Source organism: Trichosurus vulpecula, chromosome 8, assembly GCF_011100635.1.
Source record: "Trichosurus vulpecula isolate mTriVul1 chromosome 8, mTriVul1.pri, whole genome shotgun sequence".
Lineage (NCBI taxonomy): Eukaryota > Metazoa > Chordata > Mammalia > Diprotodontia > Phalangeridae > Trichosurus > Trichosurus vulpecula.
This window is the reverse complement of record NC_050580.1, coordinates 3,703,633-3,724,263: the sequence shown is the minus strand read 5'-3', so window position 1 is coordinate 3,724,263 and position 20,631 is coordinate 3,703,633. Positions and strand designations below refer to the sequence as shown.

The following is a 20,631-nucleotide window of genomic DNA, read 5'->3' as shown; positions in this document are numbered from 1 at the left end:
TTGTATAGCCAAATGAAAGATAATATGGTTTCTAAAGTGTTAATGAGAATAATTAGGGAAAAAGGGAAAAGAAGTTTTATGAGATAATATTGGTTTACAAATGTAAGGTTGAATCATTATCCCATAGACTAAGGCTGGGATTTTAAAGTTATATTGTATCTATGTGAGAAAGAGTTCTTAGATGTTTTAAAGTGATAAAAGAGCAATTAGGTATTAATACAAATAGTGTAATTAATCACTTGAACTAAATCAGAGACATCTTCAGTTTAGGGAAAAGAATTTCCATGTAAGTCTCTTTAGGAGAGAAGTTGTAGAATATTTCTGTATTGATGGGAAAAGTTAAATGTAGATTTGAATTCATTCCATCGTCTAAAACGTAAAGATAAAGTTATATGGTTTAATTCTTTCAGATCAGGCATAATTAGAGAAGAATAGGAAAATAGAAGAGAAACTGATGCAAATGTGTTACAGCAATAACTTATTATCTTAATAGGAAGACTTTATGAACAAGGGAGGAAATGCATACAAACTATTTAGAGCTAGTTTTAAGGATGTTCCTGAGGCAATGTGAAATTATATTCATTCAATCTTGCCACTCAAAGACTTTATGGGACTATTAACTGACTGTTTTTCTGAGTCTAACTCCAGGTGTGAGTATCAAGGAAGGCTGACCCAAGATGCCAGCATCCCTGTGAGAGGGCAAGCATAAGCTGCAGGTATGATTTCTTGGCAAAGTTGAGAGGGCAACTGTTCAGCATGTACTGAGGTGGGACCCTTTTGACTTGATTTTCTTAACTGAAGCCTGGCAGACTAGGCCTGGCTCAATGCAGCTTGTAGTTTGACATAACCTCTGCCTGGAGTTGATAGGAATCTGGGGAAAATGTGGTCCCCTTACTCTGAGTCCCTACTCTCTTGGTGGCAAATTTCTATAATCAGAAGGTTTTGTAAGTACAGTTAAAAAAAATCTATTAAAATATTGATTATGGAACATCTTAGATTACTATAGGACTGGGAGTAGCATTTTTATATAGGTCCGTATATGAGTTAGATTTTCTCTCAGTAATGGTACAGAGGTAATTAGGTCAAGGGCTTGTGAGAATATTATTTTGCTATTTGGTTAATATTAAGCTTGTCTAAAGCTTTGTTACAATTAGTAATGTTAAAAGAACAATGGCTTGTGGCTTATTCTATAAATGCCATCAAAGAAACATGGCATGACAAAAGTTTATGATATTGTATGTGCTGTGATAAAAATTGGTTATTTAATGTGTTTATGTGTGTGCTGGAGTCCATTGTTAACTCCTTAAGTGAGGTATCATCCTCCTGGTGAGGAAATTAATAATGAGTGAATGTAAAATATAAGAAACTGGGTTCTGATGTGAATTTCTTAAACAGAACAATTGGTCAAGGTTCCAATTTTGAATTTGTAAAATGATCAGGGTCATAAGGATTAGAAATGGTAACTTAAAATTGTGCTAAGGTGACTTTTGTAGGAAAATGGACAGAAAGCTGGTTCCTATAAGAAGACAAGAGGAAGGTGCTGGGATGCTGTGCTGAGAACAAATGCCAAGGACCAGAAGACTTGATGCTCCCTGCTGGACAGCTATACTGGAAAAGACTTTTTGAATCTTAAAGGGATAATTGCATCATCATTTTCCTTTTGGGTCTCTGTATCTGTATTTACAAAGGGGACTGCCCCCTTTGATTTATCAATGCGTTGGAGCTTTTGAGGAATGGAAACCTTAGAAAAGGGTAATGGGGATGCAACTTATATCAGCAATGATGTGTGAAGTCTTCAGATTAGTATAAAGAAGAGGGGGGACTGTGTGGGTTGGATAATTGTGAAGACTTCACAGGGTATGTCTAATGGAGAGGTTTTGGGATTTGGCCTTGTAATTTTGGGAAGGCATGCCCCTCCCCCCCCTCTCTCTTAGATGTTAGAGGATAATGAACTTCCTGTGAGCTATTTGTTCTCTGCTCTGGGAAGGGTCTCTCCTTCCCCCATCCCATTTCTCCTCCTAGACTTTCAGACGCCACCCTGGCAGTTGAGTTCTGATAGGGAAAAACCTGGATGAACCGGATCAATCTTGGTCCTCTGTGTAGTTCTCGAGCCTAGATTGTAAGCCCACCCACCCCAGCCAATGGTGACAAGGGATAGAGGTGGGTGGGAATCTTCTTCATTAAGATTATAAATTAAGGCAGGTTCTCTTTTACCTTGCCTCCTCCCTTATGGAGGTGTGCCCAAGTGTCTTGCAAGGTTTGTATAATAAATTTACTTTGTTTCTCTTAAAAAAAAAAAATTAATCGACTACCTGAAAGTCATGATCAAAAAAAGAGCCTAGATATCACCTGTCAAGAAATTATCAAGGAGAAGTGCCCTGATATTCTAGAGCCACAGGGCAAAACAGAAATTGAAAGAATCCACTGATCACCTCCTGAAAACGATGCCAAAAAGAAATTTGCTAGGAATATTGTCATCAAATTCCCAAGCTCCCAGATCAAGTAGAAAATACTGCAAGCAGCCAGAAAGAAAAAAAAAAATTCGTATTGTGGAAATACAAACAGAATAACACAATATCTAGCAGCTTCTACCTTAAGGGATCAAAGGGCTTGGAATATGATATTCCAGAGGTTAATGGTGCTAGGATTAAAATCATGAATCACCTACCCAGCAAAACTGAGCATCATGCTCCAAGGCAAAATATGTACTTTCAATAAAATAGAGGACTTTCAAGCTTTCTCAGTGAAAAGACCAGAGCTGAATAGAAAATTTGACTTTCAAACACAAGAATCAAGAGAAGTATGAAAAGGTAAACAAGAAAGAGAAATCATAAGGGACTTACTAAAGTTGAACTGCTTTGTTTACATTCCTGCATGGAAAGATGATGTGTATGATTCACGCGACCTCAGTATTAGGGTAGCTGAAGGGAATATGTGTATATATATATATATATATATATACACCTCTATGTGTGTGTGTGTGTGTATAGACAGAAGGCACAGGGTGAGTTGAATATGAAGGGATAATATCTAAAAAAAATAAAATCAAATTAAGAGATGAGAGAGGAGTATATTGATAGAGGGAGAAATGGAGAGATAGAATGGAGTATATTATTTCACATAAAAGTGGCAAGAAAAGCAGTTCTGTTAGGAGGGGAGAGGGCAGGTGAGGGGGAATGAGTGGATCTCGCTCTCATTGTATTTGACCTGAGGAGGGAATAACATACACACTCAATTGGGTATCTTACCCCACAGGAAAGAAAGAAGAAGGAGATAAAAAAGGGGGGATGATAGAAAGCAGGGCAGATGGGGGAGGAGGTAATCAAAAGCAAACACTTTTGAAAAGGGACAGGGTCAAGGGAGAAAAATTCAATAAAGGGGGATAGGTTAGGAAGGAGCAAAAATATAGTTAGTCTTTCACAACATGAGTACTGTGGAGGGGTTTTGCATAATGATACACATGTGGCCTATCTTGAATTGCTTGCCTTCTTAGAGAGGGTGGGTGGGGAGGGAAGAGGGGACAGTATTTGGAACTCAAAGTTTTAAAAGCAGATGTTCAAAAAAAAGTGTTTTCATGTAACTAGGAAGTAAGATATACAGGCAATGGGGCATGAAAATCTATCTTGCCCTACAAGAAAGTAAGGGAAAAGGGGATGTGGGGGAGTGGGGTCACAGAAAGGAGGGTTGCCTGGGGAACGGGGCAATCAGAATATATGCCGTCTTGTAGTGGGGGGGAGGGTAGAAATGGGGAGAAAATTTGTAATTCAAACTCTTCTGAAAATCAATTTTGAAAACTAAATATGTTAAATAAATAAAGAATGATTTAAAAAAAAAAGAAGGAAAAGAAAAATCTCAAAAGCCAAATAAATAATATGCATTCTCCATGTCAAGGATCAGATGGAAGTGAACACACATCTGACTCAACTAAGTACACTTGATCAAAGGATAGGTGGTGATTGGAGAGGAAGGAGATGCTGGGTTTAAAAAGGAGGGTTCCTAGAACACCGATTTGGAGACAGAAGGGACAAAACGAGGAAGTTAAAGCCTGGGGGGATAAGAAAAGTATCAAGCCCCAGAATTGGAGGATGGTTCCTCTGAACCTCATTCCAGCAAACCATGCTTCCTTCTGTGCTTTGCTTAATGTCCCAGTTAATGTAAGAGTATATAGCAAGGGTCCCTTGCATGACTAAAGAAATACTGCAGTGCTGAGTGTGCCCAATTCCTTCTTGGCCAGCAGATTGATGTAACATTCAAACACTGTGTACCAAGCACTCCCACTTTGCAACATTATCATATCCAAGGGGCTGGGATGCAGCGTGCTCTCAGAGAACAAGCATCAGAAATTTACTGAAATTATGTTTTAATCGTCCTCTCCCTCTCCAAGGCTCCTTCCCACTTCTAATCCCATGATCCCATCCTCTCTCTCCTATGATCCCGAAGCACCTTCTTAAAGAAGAAAGCCAGGGACACACAGAAGAAACAGTCAAATTGTTTTTCTTATATGCAAATGAGGACACTAAACAGTGTGAGTCACCCCCTGAAGTGACAAATTAAACAAGTGGAGTGGGCATGGCTTGCCAACTTCAGCTTTATGAAGATAATAACAATTACCACAATACTTGTAGATGGAAAGCAATTATCATAATACAATGGTAAAAATAAATCTGGTTTTATAGGCCCATGACTGAGCATCAATCCGTTTGTGAGGGCCACTTCTCCAGTTCATCCTGGCAGGTGAATGGAAGACATCCTCTGCCAGTTGATTCATTAGCCTTTGTCCAAGAGGATTGGGAACTGATATTTTCTGGGTGAAACTGACGTAATGACCAGGGATAGAAGTATTCCTTCCCTCACACTGTTGCAAACTTCCAACTAGATATGTTGCCATCAGCTTATTTGTATATCCATGTGATGATTCCTTAGAATGTTATGGCGAACAGCTAAGGATCCAACCGATATTTTGCTTGGGCATCAGCAGGTCCTTTATTCATGGGCATACAATGAAACTGTGGCTTGTGAGGAGAGATTCCTGCCAGCAAGCCCCAGGATGTTGGTCATTGCCTCCATTTAATTAAAGGATTCCAGCAAACTCTTCTATAAATCAAAATGTACCATGGACCCAAAAGCCAGCTTGGCCTCCATTAGAGCTACAAAATACGGTTTTCAGATAACTAGCACATCAGCTAGATGTGAAAGCCAGTCATTTCTAAATGCTCATTCTTTCCATGGATCAATCATTAATTAGCCACTCACTGAATAAAAGTAATACTCCATATGCACCTAAGTATTTTCTAGCATCATTTAGGGTGGTAGCAAGATGTGGAAATGAAGGGGATGCTCAGTGGTTGGGGAATAGGTAAACACATTATGGTGCATACAGGTAATAGATTATTATATTATTATGCTATTAAAAAGGAATAAAGGGAAGAATGTGAGAACATAGTGAACCAATGCTGCATCTAGTGAACAACACAAAAAGCAAAAACTATGAAACAATACAAGATGAAGGTTGGAAAGTGATAAAGAACCAGCTTGACCCTAAAGAAGAGATAGGAGATGTTTCCTTCCCTGTCCTTTTCTTCCTCCTCTTCTACTCTCCTCCCCGCCTCCTCTTCTTCCTCCCCCTACTTTCCCTCTTCCTCTTCCCTCTTCCTCCTCCTCCTCCTCTACTGTTGCTGCTACTGCTGCTGCTGACCTTCCTCCTCCTCCTTTCCTGGAAAGCTGGGCTCCAAAGGTATGGAACATCCTTTCTCAATCAAGCTTCCAACCTTAAGGGTATTCTTCAACATTTCTCATTTCTCTCTCTGTCTCTCTCTCTCTGTCTCTGTCTCTCTCTCCATCTCTGTCTCTCTCTCCATCTCTGTCTCTCTCTGTCTCTCTCTCTGTCTCTCTCTAATTTATTTTATAAAGGATGGTTCTCTGGATGAGGGGATCATGATACAAGGGAAAATCTAGGCAGTATAGAAACAATAGATACCAATAAAATCTATTAGACAACAGTGTGTTAGTCACTCAGCAAGCGTTGATGATATGCTTGCTATGGTCTAGGCACTGGGCTCAGTATTGTTTATACAAAGATAACAGAGAGACAATGCATGCCTTTGAAGTGCTTTCATTCTACTAGAAGTGGCAGAAACGGTATCTGCTCCTCTGCCTCCATCTCCTCCCTACCTCTGCCAAGCTCTTTGCTCCCCAAACCAGAGAGAGGCCAGGTCCTGGAAGAACCTTTCCTTTGGTCCTCTCCTGTCCTGCCTGGACACTGACTCTCCCCTACCACTATTCCAGGAGAGCACCAGCCATGCTTCACGGGGGAGGAGCTGTGTCTCAGGAGCCGTGTCTTAAGCACCGCTCCACACCAATACACTCACACGCACATGCCATCACTGCACTTGCATGCGTGCATTTGGACACATAGAGACATTATAAAGGTTAGTTGGGCTAGGCTAATCGACAAAAAATCTTGAAGCCGTTGTTAAGATTTAATTAGCTCAGGCCACTGACATGATTTCCTGTTTTCGTGGGCAGGGAAAAGAAAGGATTCAGAACTTGATAGTGACTACTGTGTGCCAGACATTATGCTGGGTGCTTTTTTTAAACAAATATCTCACAACAAGCCTGTGAGATACATACTATTTATATTCTCATTTTACAGTTGAGGAAATTGAGGCAAAGAGCGTTTAATTGACTCCCCAAATCTTTGTGAACACACATCCAATGCTCTATCCACTGTCCACCCAGGTGATTCAGAGGGTAAGGACATACGGGCCTGGAGCACCTTCCTCAAGCTTCAGACTACAAACCAGCATGGTGAACCACACCGAGAAGCTATGACCAGCTAAATGGTGCTTTAACTTGGACGGATATCAAATGCCTGCTCTTAATTCCTCTCCGCCACTATGGCCAAATAAACATGTTGTTAACTGTTAAATGGATGCGAAGTGTCTCATGTCATCCCAATTTCAAAAGTAAACTACTCGGGCCCTGTCTCAAGTCCCTTCCCTTCCCTTCTTCCTCTCTCAGAATCTGCCCCAGAGCCTCACCATTCAGCACCTCCCACCAGATACAACAAAAGACTCAAGGGAATTCTTCTCTGGGTGCTCTGTCCTGTCCAGGGATGGCCTGTCCTGCACTGCAATCTTAAGAAAGGTCCAGCCAAGTTTTGATTCCCTCCATATCCTGTGGCCATGTGTAACTTTATGCCTTGCAAATACAAGGATCCCTTTCCTTACCCAGTCTGTTTCCCCCTCTCACAGCCCCCTCCCTTGCAGAACTATGAACAAATCAGCTTTGCCAAATGTGCCTGGATAGGGCATATCAACAGTTTCAAAACTAGAAGATGAAGAGATGTGGCTAGCTGTGGTAGGTCACATGATCAGAGAACTGGGGATCTTGGTGGCCTGTTGTGTGGTTGGTAGTAATCCAAAGTCTGATGTCACAGGAAACATTTTTAAAAAGGTCATGTGAGGGAAGGCTACCTTAGAAGAGGCCTGATATTAGGGACCAGGAACGTGCACCGATTAGACCACATCTGGAGGGTTATATTCATGCTAACTCCCTGCATTTTAGGATGAACACTGATAAGTTGGAGAGCATCCAGGGGAGAGTGACGAGGAGAGCAAAGACCCTGTAGATCAAGTCATGTGTATATGATCTGGAGGTTCTTAGGGTTTTTAACCTGGAGAAGAGAAGACATTGGAAGTGATGGTTGTATTTTAAGTATATAAAGATATGTCATCAGGAAGAAGAATCAGGATTTTTTTCTTTGACCTCAGAGGACAAAACAAGGAAGAAGGGGAAGACTTGAAGAGAGACATTAGATTTGATATCAGGGGAAAAACACTACTGATGAAAGCTGTCCCAAAGAGGTTTGGGATGCCTCAGGGGGTGGCAGTTTCCTCATCTTTGCATGGCTGTCTAGATGACCATCAGCTGGCTATTTCATACAGAGGGTGCGCTTATATTGACTTGTATTAACTTTTCTCTGAAGTCTCTACTGTTTCTTAGATTCTAGGATTTAATTACTTAATCCTAGAAATTATACATTTATACAGCTGGGTGGCACAGTGGGTAGAACACTAGACCTAGAGTAATGACATCACCCCAACATTAGTTCAAATACAGCCTCAGACATTTCTTAGCCACGTAATCTTGGGCTGAAGAAATATATATTTTAAAAGAACAAAAAAAGGTTTAAAAATTTAAATAAGAGTGGTGAAAGAAAAATTGGGAAATGAGAGATATTAAATAAAATTATGAAAAGAAAATTAGCAGCCTTGTAAAAGAGGTACAATACTAAAAGAAATAATTTCTTACAAAAGCAGAGTTGGCCAACTGGTAAAAGAGGTACAAAACCTCACTGAATAAAATAATTTTTAAAAATTAGAATGGGTCAAGAAAAAGCTAGTGACTGTATGAGAGATCAAGAAACATTAAAACAAAGGCAAAAGACTGAATGCATAGAAGAAAATATGATATATCTCAGAGGAAAAACAACTAACCTGGAAAATAGATGGAGGAGGGAGAAAATTTAGTAATTATTGGACTACCTGAAAGTCATGATATATTTGAAAATAGACTCTAGACATCAAATAAAGAAATTTAAGACATGTCAAGGAAGGAAAACGGCTCACATATCTTAGAATGGCATGACAAGGTAGAAATTGAAAGAACCCATCAATCATGTTCTGAAAGAAACCTCCAAAATGAAAGTTCAAAGGAATATTATAGCCAAAATCCAGAATTCCTAGGTCAAGGAAATAATACTGCAAACAGTAAGAATGAAAGAATTCAAAGAAGGATTGTACAAGATCTAGCAGCTACCGCAATAAAGAATCAGGGGACTTGGAATATGATTTTTCAGAAGACAAAGATGGTAGGATTAAAACCAAGAGTAACCTACCCAAGAAAAATGAGTATAATACTGCAGGGGGTGGAGGGGATGGATATTTGATGAAATAGATGAGTTTTTATGCATTTCTGATGAGAAGATGAGAGCAGTATAGAAACTATGACATTCAAACACAATGCTGAAGAGAAGCACAAAAAAGGGAAACATGAGTGAGAAATTGTTAGACATTATAAGGTTAAAATATTTACATTTCCATATGGAAATATAATACACGAAACCTCTAAGAACCTTATCAACATTAGGGCAGTTAAAAGGAGTTTACCGATACAGAGGAAGTGCCTATGTTTCTATTATGTTAGGATGATCTCAAAAGAGGAATGACAAAATGAGAAAGAGGAATCTACTAAAAGAAAAGGTAAGGGAGAGAAAGGAAGAAAATTCTCACTTAAAAGAGGTGTACAAGGAAAAAAAGGCAATGGAGTAGAAAATTGAGGGAGGGAGGGACCAGGCAATGCTTCATCTTCACTGTCATCTGAGCTGGTTCAAGCAGAGAAGAATAAACATGCACATATGTTTGGCTATAGAAATTCATCCTACCCAATAAGGAAGGAGGGAAAGAGCCAAGAAAAATGAGGGTGATAAGAGGAGGGCAAATTAGGGGGAGCAGTGGTCAGGAGCAAAACAGACAATTGAGGAAGGTACAGGATAAAAAGAGAAAGATAAATAGTAGAGAATAGGGTGGAGAGAAAACACAGTTAGCAGTAATAAATGTGAATGGGGAGATCTCATCTATAAAATGAAAGAGAATGACAGAATGGATCAGAAATCAAAATCCAAAAATTTACCGTTGTTGTTGTCTATATAAGAGACACAAAAAAGAAAGACACACAGAATTAAAATAAGGAGCTAGAGCAGAATCTTTTATGCTTCTGCTGAAGTTAAAAAAGCAGGAGGAGAAAACATAATCACAAAGCCAAAACAAAAAAAAAATAGACTTAATTAAAATATATAATTAGAAAATAATATTTTGCTACAAAGATATCTTAGATAATGAATTAATATCAGTACTGAACACATATGCATAAAGTAGCATAGGATCCGTATTTTTGAAGGAAAATTTAAATAAGTTATAGGAGGAAATTGTAAAACTGTATTAGTGGGAACCTTCAATTTATGCCTCTCAGATATAGATAAATATAACTCGAAAATAAAAAAAAAAGAAAGATGTTCAGGAAATGAATAGAATTTTAGGAACATTAGATATGAGAGACACCTGGAGGATACTGAATTGAAATAGAAAGGAGCATTTTCAGCAGTGTATGACACCTTCATAAAAATATGCTATGTATTAAGGATATAAAAATCTCACAAAAATACAGGAAAGAAAAAAAAATCAAATTCATACTCTTTAAACCGTAATGCAATAAAAATACATTCAAAAAAGTCCTTTGAAGCATAGATTAAAATTAATGGAAAACTAAATAATCTAATACAAAAGGATGAATAAGTCAAATAAATCATAGAAATAATAATTTCATTAAACAGGTAATGAAAATGATGAGACAACATATCAAAATATGTGAGATTCAACCAAAGCAATACTTAGCAGAAAATTAGTATCTCTAAATTCTTACATCAAGAAATCAAAGAGGAGTGCAATGAATGAAGTATGGGAATTTAAAAAAAAAAGAAGAAAAAGAAAAATAACAAATTTAATATTCCCAATTAAACACCAAAATAAGAATACTGAAAATCAAAGAAAGAATTAATAAAATTGAAAGTGAAAATAAAAATGAACTAAGAAATAAAATTGGGAGATGATTTTATGAAAAAAGAAACAATAAAAATCAATAGACCACTGACTGATTTGATTTTTTTTAAAAGGAAAGCAATAAATCAAATTTCCAGTTTCAAAAATGAAGAGGACAAATGGACAACCAATCAACATGAAATCAAAGTGGTTATTAGTATCTATTTTTCCCAAGTATATGACAATAAAAGTGACAATCCAAATGAAATAGATGGATATTTTCAAACTTACTCCTTGGCCACATAAACTAATAGTGACATTTACAACAATGATGATTATGATGACAACTATGATGATGATGATGTGTATTTATAAAATGCTTAAGGTAACTCCTGAAGCTCTGTTTAAAGTGTGTGGAATTTCAGTAGTGAATCCTTAAGACGTAACTTATGCTTCCTAACTTTGGGTATTCAATGACAACGGAGAGAAAGCATCATTGCTTCAGTGGGGGAAAGAAAAGAAGAGGAAAAAAACATGCCTGTGCCATGGGGAAGAATAAGATGCTTCTGTGATCACATTTATCTGGGTCCTGCCAACAATACTGATAATACCCATGCCTGCCTTCTTATTTTATAAAACTCTAACATGTAACCTTCTCCGGTCACTTGGCCTAACTTTCACAGAACCACTTGATCTTTCATGGATATCTGCAGAAAATGAATGAGAGAGCCTTTGCGCCATGTTCCTGTATTTCTGGGGAAAGCCTTTTCCACTTGATTTCCATGATGAACATTGTCCTTGACCATGGCAGTTGTTTTGTCAGTATACTTCCTCATTTTATGCTCATAAGACATATATAATCAGAAAGCCATTAAAATCTAGTTTTATTGTTAAATTATTGTAAGAAATGTAATTTTGTGTTTTCTTGATTACCTCTTAGATGTAACAATATTTGCTTTAAAAAAACATGTTTTTCTAGCCACTTGGATTGTCCCCTTTGGCAAACATTTTAAGAATTGCTTCTTCAAATTTTTAAAAACTTCTATAGACATAATTTATCTAGATTTTAGTAAACCATTTATTGATTCCTCTCATGTTATTCTTATGGATGATATGGAGGCATGTTGTTTAGTTACATGAACAATTAGTTTCAGAATCATTTGAATGACTGTTCTGAATTGCACCCAGTAATTTTTATGCTGAATGTGCAAAGAGGTCTCCAGTGTAGTTTTCCAGAGATCAGAGACTGATACTGTGCTGTATAATATTTTTATCAATCATTTGGATAAGTAGAATGCCTAACCATTTTATTATCATTAGTAGTATCATTATCATTATTATTATTATTGTTATTATGACATAAATGTAGGAGGGACAATTCACCTAAAGCATGCTAAAGTCAAGATTCAACCACACCCTTACAGGCAAGATAGATGAGGATGCCTCCAAAAACTGGGTGTGTAATTGCTTTCAATCAAGTCTAGCAGTTTAGAGTGGGGTATCCACAGTCAGACAGCAGGTTTCTTGATGGTAATGTGGGGCTTTAAGGGCATGCCAGGATCATATGGATAGACAGTATAATATGGTAGCACACAAAGTGAAACTGATCTTAGGCTGCGTTAAGTTAGGCCTTGTGGGCAGGGTGAGGAAGGTGATAGTTCTACTGGTATCTCCCTGGAACTCCTTTGGAGCCTTCTGTTCAGTTTTGGGCCATCATAGAAAAGATTCTGAGAAGGTAGAAAAACTAGGACAGTTTCATGAATTTCTTAATTAGAAGCTAAATAGAAGCTTCAGAGGAACATAAAAAAGAGTATCAAAGGAGGGATGAGTATATTGCAAAAAAATGAAGATAAATGTCAGTAAGAGAGACAGAGAGAGAGAGGGAGAGAGAGAAAGAGAGAGAGAGAGAGAGAGAGTGAAGAACTTTTCCAAAGTGTAATGTCCTGGCTTTTAAGTTTTGGCCCCCCACCTAAATAAAGATGGGAGATATTCAAGTAGAGACTGGATGGCCATTTGAGAGATGTGTTGTAGTAAGAATTCCCCCCTACCACCCCCCCGCACATACACACACATAGGAATCATACTAGATGCCTCTGTGTTGATGCCCACTGTGATTCTGTAATGTTACAATGAAGCAATTTAGGCTGGTTATAAAGAACATCCTTCTAACAGTTAAAAAGGATCCGAAATTACAGTCTTCCTGAGGAGGTAATGAATTGTCCTCCCTTGAAGATTTCTAGAAAAGCAGCAATCACTCCTCACATATATTATACTAGGGTGGTTATTCAAGGACTTGGGGAGCTAGATGGTACATAGAACTCATTCTATCATGCCTTTAGGCTCAGAAGGGCCCTCAGGGGTCAATTGTTCTAAACCTCTCATTGTACACATGAGGAAACCTTGGCTCAGGAAGAGGAAGTAACTTGCCCCATCTCACATAGGAAATGTTTTCATGGAGATGCTCACTCATCGCTCTGATTCCAGAGTCAGTGCTGTTTTGTATTTTTTTTTCATTGTGCCAAGATACAATGGAGGTCATTTCAAAATCTGACTCCATCATCTTGTGATTATGTCACTTCTAAAATAGCCGTCCTCTGTCTACGTGTGATTTGGTTCCAGCTGCCATTACGGTTGCTTATTCATCTTGTTTTTTCTAAGTTTTTTTCATCTCATTTATTTCCAATTCTTCCTGCAAGAGTTTCTGGAATATGGTGTTGGAAGCCAAATGTAGTGATGACACTAGTATCAATGGGAGACAATAATTGGTTATACTTGGGACTCTAACAGAGCTTTGACAGCTTCTCTTTATTTAAGCTCCTTCAAGCTACTTGCTTGAACACTCACAAGTGAGCCACTTATTGTGTGCGTCACTTATCCAGGGTTTCCAATAATCTCATTCTCTGCCTTTTTCACTGCTGTAGAGGACATTCCAAGGATATTTCCATTCTAGACTAGACTAGTGTCGCTTTTGACTTCTCAAACTCTCTACGTGGAATCAAGATCAAGATTTCGATGGCTGACACTTTTAGCTTTCTTTTGTCTCCTTATTTTCTTGATTTACATGACTTAAATTTTCATAGGAAATTGAGGAAAGTTTTGTTAATGTCTGTTATTTTACTCCTCCTCCTATTTATTTTTTTCCCCAAAGTTAGTAGCTTCTTTAACTAAGTCAAATGAAAATTATTTCACTTATGTACCCAGCCTCCTCATTTCATCCTTTCTCCGACCTTAGAATTAATTTTTATCTTTATTTATTAAACGACATTATGGTCCTCAAATGAACCTCTGGGAAGCAGCATAAAAACAATTGGTGGCTTTATGTATAGGGGGCAGGTAGGTGAGTGACTCAATGGGAAGAGTGCCAGGCCTAGAGTAAAGAAGACCCATCTTCTTGAATTCAAATCTGGCTTCAGACACTAACTAGTTGTGTGACCCTGGGCAAGTCACTTAACTCTGTTTGCTTAGTTTTTACCTAAAAATGAGCTAGAGAAGAAAAGAGCAAAGAAAACCCCAAATGGCGTCACAAAGAACTGGAACAGCCACTACAACTTAGTTATGACACAGTCCAGGGAGGCCACATAAAGAAGATAGAAAGTAGAACAAAGAAAACATTGACGGGGGCAGGGAGGTGGCACAGTGACTGGAGCACAGACATTGGAGTCAGTATGGGCCTCAGACACTTGACACACTTACTAACTGTGTGACCTTGGGTAACTCACTTAACCCCTATCACTCTGCCTTTCCCCCTCCAAAAATAAACAAACAAATGAATGAATGAATGAATGAATGAGTGTCAGGACTAAAATCCAGGACTTCTGACACCTACTCCAGTATTTTGAAAAAATAAAGAAAACAATGATTATTTTTGTCTAGGGCTGATGCAAGGGGATCATATCATAGGATTCCTTAAAGGGGAGTGGATCTTAAAGAGACCTTAGAAATCATTTAAGATCAAACTACCAAATAACTATTTTATAGAGCTAGAAAACATAGCTGCCAAATTCATCCGGAATAAAAAAAGAAAAGGTCAAGAATATCAAGGGGATCAGAAAAGTCTAGCAGTTCCAGATTTCAAACTGTTATTACAAAGTGGTAATCATCAACACAATCTGGTACTGCTTTAAAAAAATAGAGTGGTAGATCGGTGGAATAGAATAGATACACAATACACAGTAGTAAATGACCCTAGTGATACAGTGTTTGATAAACCCAAAGATTCAAGCTTTTGGGGTCAGGACTCAACATTTGACAAAAAGTGCTAGAAAACTGGAAAGCAATTTGGCAAAAAACTAGACATAGACCAACATTTCATACCATATCACAAGAGAAGGTCAAAATGGGTAAATGATTTGGACAAAAAGAATGCTATCATAGGTGAATTAGGGGAACATGGGAAGTTGACCCATCCGATCTCTGGATAATAGAAGAGTTGAGAGAGAGAGAGAGAGAGAGAGAGAGAGAGAGAGAGAGAGAGAGAGAGAGATAAGGAGGGAGAAGGGAGGAGGGAGGAGGGAGGAGGGAAGAGGGAGGAGGGAAGAGGGAGAAAGAGATGGAGAGCACAATACAGGATGTAAAGTGGATGATTTTAATTACATGAAATTAAAAAGGTTTTGCACAAATAAAACTAATGTATCCAAGATTAGATGGAAAGCAGAAACCTAGAAAAAATAGGGCAAGTTTCTCTTATAAAGGCTTCATTTTTCAAATATACAGTGAACTGAGAGGCAGAGCCAAGATGGCACTGTGAAAGGAAGGAACTACCAGAGCTCTCTCACAAATTCTGTCAGATACATCTAAAAAAGTGAATCTGAGCAGATTTGAGAGAGTTTGAAGCCACTAGCAGGCTGAGGGGGTAGGAGTGCCGGGCACGTGGATTAGCACCAGACCAAATCAACCAAGAACAGCAGAGGAATCCAGCCAGCCTGCGGCTCTAGGAGGTGGCTGGTTGAGCAAAACACCAGAGCAGGAACAGGCCTAGGGAGGAAGTACCGGATACAGCCGCAATCGAGCCCCAGGCCTCTTAGCCCAGTGTGGGAGTCCGTGGGAGCACAGAGTTTGCAAGTGCAGGAGTAGCTAGCCAGGAGGCCTCCAAACCACAATCTAAAGGTTTGAAAATCGCCTCCTTGAACTTCCGGGAAGCATGATGGCCAGGTAAAACGGCTCATATCCCTCCCTTCAATATACCCAGAGAGTAAAACCTCAGAAGAATCAGAGGAGCCAGAAGGGGGGCTTCAGTAGCAAGAGAAGCGGGGAAAGGGGCCTTTCTGTGGTAGTGGAAGGAGACTAGTGCAGGAAGAGAGTTGTCCCAGCAACCCTCACCTTAGCAGAACAAGGAGAGTAACTGTGCTCCAGGAGGTGGAGCTAACTAACGTCAATGCCAGGATCCCAGACTTCACTTTGCACAGCCAGGGGAAGTGGCAGACACCAACACAGACATGAGCTGAGACCACCCATTCTGTAGAACAGTCTGGGGAAGACGAGACCCCCTCCAGCAGTCAGACCACCCCTCCCCCACACCTAACAAAACCAGAGGCCATAGCACATAAAGCTAGATCCCAACAGAAGAAACTTGGGACAGAGCCCCCTGAGTCCCAGAAGCAGAGATCCACTTCAGAAACCAGGAGGGGGAAAAATGATAAAGAATAGCAAGAAGCTTTCAAAGACAATAGATTCATATTATGGAGACAGGGATGATCAAAATACCAATTCAGAAGAGGACAGCATGGACACTAAACTCACATCTGAAACCTCAAAGGGGAAAGTGAACTGGTCTCCAGACCTAAAAGCATTACTAGAAGAATGCAAGGAGGACTTTAAAAACCAAATTAGGGAGCAAAAAGAAAAAATGGAAAAAAATCAATGAAGAAAACAAATCTTTAAAAGGTAAAATTGGGGAATTTGTTAAGGAAAATCAGAATATAATTGGAGAAAAGGTTTCATTGAAAAGTAAAATCAAACAAATAGAAAAGGAGATAGAGAAGACAAAGGAAGAAAACAAAACATTAAAAATTCGAATTGGGCAAATAGAAGCTAATGACTCTATGAGACATCAAGAACCAGTCAAACAAAATCTAAAAAATGAAAAAATAGAAGAAAACGTGAAATATATGATTGGAAAAACAACTGACCTGGAAAATAGATCCAGGAGAGACAATCTAAGAATTTTTGGTCTACCTGAAAGCTATGATGAAAAAAAAAAAAGAGCCTGGGCAGTATCTTCCATGATATCTTTAAGGAAAATTGCCCAAAGGTCCTAGAAACAGAGGGTAAAATTGTCATTGAAAGAATGAATCGATCACTCCCTGAAAAAGATCCCAAATGGAAAATTCCAAGAAATATTATAGCCAAATTCTGGAACTGCCAGGTCAAGGAGAAAATCCTGCAAGCAGCTAGAAAGAAGCAAGTCAAATATCATGGAACTACAGTCAGGATCATGCAAGATCTTTCAGCTTCTACTTTAAAAGACAGGAGAAATTGGAATACAATATTCTGAAAGACAAAAGATCTGGGACTACAACCAAGGATCAACAACCCAGCAAAACTGAACATAAATTTCCAGGCCAAGAGATGGACATTCAATAAAATAAGGGAATTCCAGACCTTCCTGATGAAAAGGCCAGAGCTGAACAGAAAATTTGATCTCCAAATAAAAACTCAAGAGAGACATAAAAAGGTAAATGGTGGGGGGGGAACTCCTAGTTAATCAATAAGGTTAATTAATTACATCCAGTTACTGTAGACACTATAAAATATTTGGGAGTCTATCTGCCAAGAGAAACCCAGGGCCTATATGAACATAATTATGAAACAGTCTTCATGCGAATAAAGCCAGAATTAAATAAATGGAAAAATATCAGTTGCTTGTGGTTAGGCCAAGCCAATATAATAAAAATGACAATTTTACCTAAATTAATTTATTTATTCAGTGCCATACCAATCGAACTCCCAAAAAATTATTTTAAAGAGATGGATAAAATAATAACAAAATTCATCGTGAAGAACAAGAGGTATAGAATATCTAGGGCATTAATGAAAAGAAGTGCTAGAGAAGGTGGCCTAGCCATACCAGATACTAAACTGTACTATAAAGCAGAAGTCATCAAAACTACCTGGTACTGGCTAAGAAATGGAGCCGTGGATCAGTGGAATGAGATAGGTACACAAGACGCAGTAGTCAATGACTATAGCAATCTACTCTTAGATTAAACCCAAAGAGGCCAGCTTCTGGGCTAAGAATTTACTATTTCACAAAAACTTCCAGGAAAATTGGAAAATGGTAGGGCAGAAACTGGGCACAGATCAATATCTTATACCAAAATAAAGTCAAAATGGGTTCATGATTTAGGAATAAAGTCTGATACTATAAGCAATTTGGGAAAGTGAGGAATAGTTTACCTATCAGATTTATGGAAAAGAAAAGAATTCATGACACAACAAGAGATGGAGAGCATTACAAAATACAAAATGGATAATTTTGATTATGTTAAATTGAAATGTTTTTGTATTCAAAAAAGCCAATGCAACAAAGATTTGGAGGGAAGCAGAAAATTGGGAGAAAATCTTTACAACCAATGTCTCTGAGAAAGGCCTCCTATTTAAAAAATACAGGGAACTGGATCAAATTTATAGGAATACAAGTCATTCCCCAATTGAGAAATGGTCAAGGGATATGAACAGGCAGTTTTCAGAGGAAGAAATTAAAGGTATCTACAGGCATATGAAAAAATGCTCTAAATCATTACTGGTTAGAGGAATGCAAATCAAAACAACTCTTAGATACCACATCTCTCCTGTCAGATTGGCTAAAATGACAAAACAGGAAAATGATAAATGCTGGAGAGGATGTGGGAAAATTGGAACATTGTTACATTGCTGGTGGAGTGGTGAACTGATCCAGCCATTCTGGAGAGTAGTTTGGAATTAGGCCCAAAGGGCTATGAAAATGTTCATACCCTTTGACCCAGCAATACCAGTGCTAGGGTTGTATCTCAAAGAGATCACACAAGTCGGAAAATGACCCATACGTACAAAAATATTTAGAGCAGCTCTTTTTGTAGTAGCAAAGAATTGGAAGTCAAGGGGATGCTCATCAATTAGGGAATGGCTGAACAAGTTGTGGTATATGAAGGCAATGGAGTACTGTTGTGCTATAAGAAATGGGGAAGATAAGGATTTCATAGTAACCTGGAAAAACCTACACGACATTATGCTAAGTGAGTGGAGCAGAACCAGGAGAATATTCTATACAGCCCCAGATATATGGATTCTGTGATGACTAACGATGATAGACTTTGCTCTTCTCAGCAACACAAGGTGCAAAGACAACTCCAAAGGACTCATGATGGAGAATGCTATCTACATCCAGAGAAAGAACTATGGAGTCTGAATGCAGACTGAGGCATACTGTATGCTCTCCATTTTTCCCCCTTGGTTTTTCTTTATATTTTTTCTTTTTTTTTGGTTGTTTTTTTTTCATCTTTCTCATGATTCATTCCATTGTTCATAATTCTTTACAACTTGACTGTTGTGTAAATAAGTTCAATGTGAAGTTTTATGTAGAAGATATACCAGATTCCATGAAGTCTTGGGGAAAGAGGGGGGGAGGGGGGAAAATCTGGAACTCAAAATTATGTGAAACTGAGTGTTGTAAGCTAAAAATAAAAAAAATTCTTAGTTATTAAAAAAGCATACACACACACACACACACACACACACATATATACACACACACACACACACACACACACACACACACACACATTCAGTGAACTGAGCCTACTTTATAAAAAATAAAAGCCATTCTTCAGTTGATAAATGGTCAAAGGATATGAACAAGCAGTTTTCAGGAGAAGAAATTAAAGCTATCAATAGTCACATAAAAATGCTCTAAATAACTACTTATGAGAGATATGCAAATTTAAACAACTTCATATTGAAAAAACCTATCAAATTGGTTAAGATGAAAGAAAAAGAAAATGAGAAATGAAGAGCATGTGGAAAAGTAGAGTTCTGAACTATTCCAACCATTCCAGAAAACAATTTGGAACCACGTCCAAAAGGCTATAAAACTGTACACACCCTTTGATACAGCAATACCACACCTAGGTCTGTATCCCAAAGAGATAAAAGAAAAAGCAAAAGAACCCATTTGAACAAAAATATTTAGAGCAGCTCTTTTTGTGTTGGCAAAGAATTAGAAATCTAAGAGAAGCCCATTAATTGGGAATAGCTAAACAAGTAGTGGTTTATGAATGCCGTGGAATACTATTGGGCTACGAGAAATGACAAGCACGATAGTTTCAGAAAAACCTCAAAAGACTTATAAACCCATGTAAAGGGAAGTGAGCAGAACAGCAAGGTTGTAATGACGATCAACTGTGAAAGACTTGGCTGCTGTGATCAAGCCAGTGGCGCAAGGGAAAAGACCATGATAAAAAATACCTTCCATTTTCAAAGAGAGAACTGAATGTAGATTAAAGCAAACTCTTTTTTTTTACTCTTTTATTTTGTTTGTTTTGTTTCTCAACACAGCTAATAAGGAAATATATTCTGTATGACTTCTCATATATAATTGATACCGAATTATTAGCCTTCTCAAGGAGCGCAGAGGGCAGCAAGGAAGGAAAGATTTTGAAACTCAGATTTTAAAAAAAAAGATTTTAAAAATATTTATATGTAATTTGGAAATATTTAATGAAATAAAAAATTTAAATCATTTAGGCCTGCTTCATCATTTTACAGATGAGAAAAGCAAATCCCAAATTCACATACACGTTGTAGTGAGGAAGTGATTGGAATTGAAAAACTGAGAAATTGGGAATTGCAGCTGAAGTCCCCTGACCCCAACTATGAGCTCTCCCAACTACACCAGATCCAGATCCTACATCCCTCTGACCCTCCAACCACAGTCATGTGCACAAATACTCTGGTTATCATATACATATACATACACATGATATATAAATACACACACACAGATATATATATACACACACATATATATACATATACATACACATGATATATAAATACA

General features: G+C 38.1%; 1 protein-coding gene across 1 annotated transcript in view; it reads right to left on the bottom strand.

Moving 5' to 3' along the window:
• The window catches only part of TCERG1L (transcription elongation regulator 1 like), a 346,843-nt gene that overhangs the window by 121,926 nt on the left and 204,286 nt on the right, over nt 1-20,631 (bottom strand). The gene's annotated exons all lie outside the window — the stretch shown is intronic.